This window comes from Arachis ipaensis, chromosome B03 (assembly GCF_000816755.2).
Source record: "Arachis ipaensis cultivar K30076 chromosome B03, Araip1.1, whole genome shotgun sequence".
Lineage (NCBI taxonomy): Eukaryota > Viridiplantae > Streptophyta > Magnoliopsida > Fabales > Fabaceae > Arachis > Arachis ipaensis.
In genome coordinates this window covers 26315787-26316241 of record NC_029787.2, presented here as the reverse complement: position 1 = coordinate 26316241, position 455 = coordinate 26315787, and positions in this window count along the sequence as shown.

Below are 455 nucleotides of genomic sequence, written 5' to 3'. Positions count from 1 at the left end.
TATATTTTTCCCTCGCCTTTAACTTTGCGAGTTCTGTAAGAGGGATAGGAATTGTATTAGTTAATGCTTGTAAAGTTATTAGTATATCTACATATGTATTCTTTGTGAGTTTTGTAAGTTGCATTGTAAGTATGAATGATTGTTTTCGAAAAAATTCAGTCTAAGTTTTAAACAGGCTCATATTTTAGTATTAAATACTTTCAAGGTCGTCGTAACACCAGAGCTATCAGAATCGCGCAGCCGGAAGCGTAAACTTTGATAGTTAAGGTGTTATAGTTAGTTTATAAAACCTTGGTGCATATATTATCCAGTACATTGGTTTCCTCTTCTATTTTTCTCGGACGGCCTTTCATAATTAGAATTCTCCTTTAGAACCAAATTTAGCCTATCAATTTGCACAAAAATGAGCTCTATCTGCACACTGTTCACTGACGTTAGCTAGGAAACTCACACAT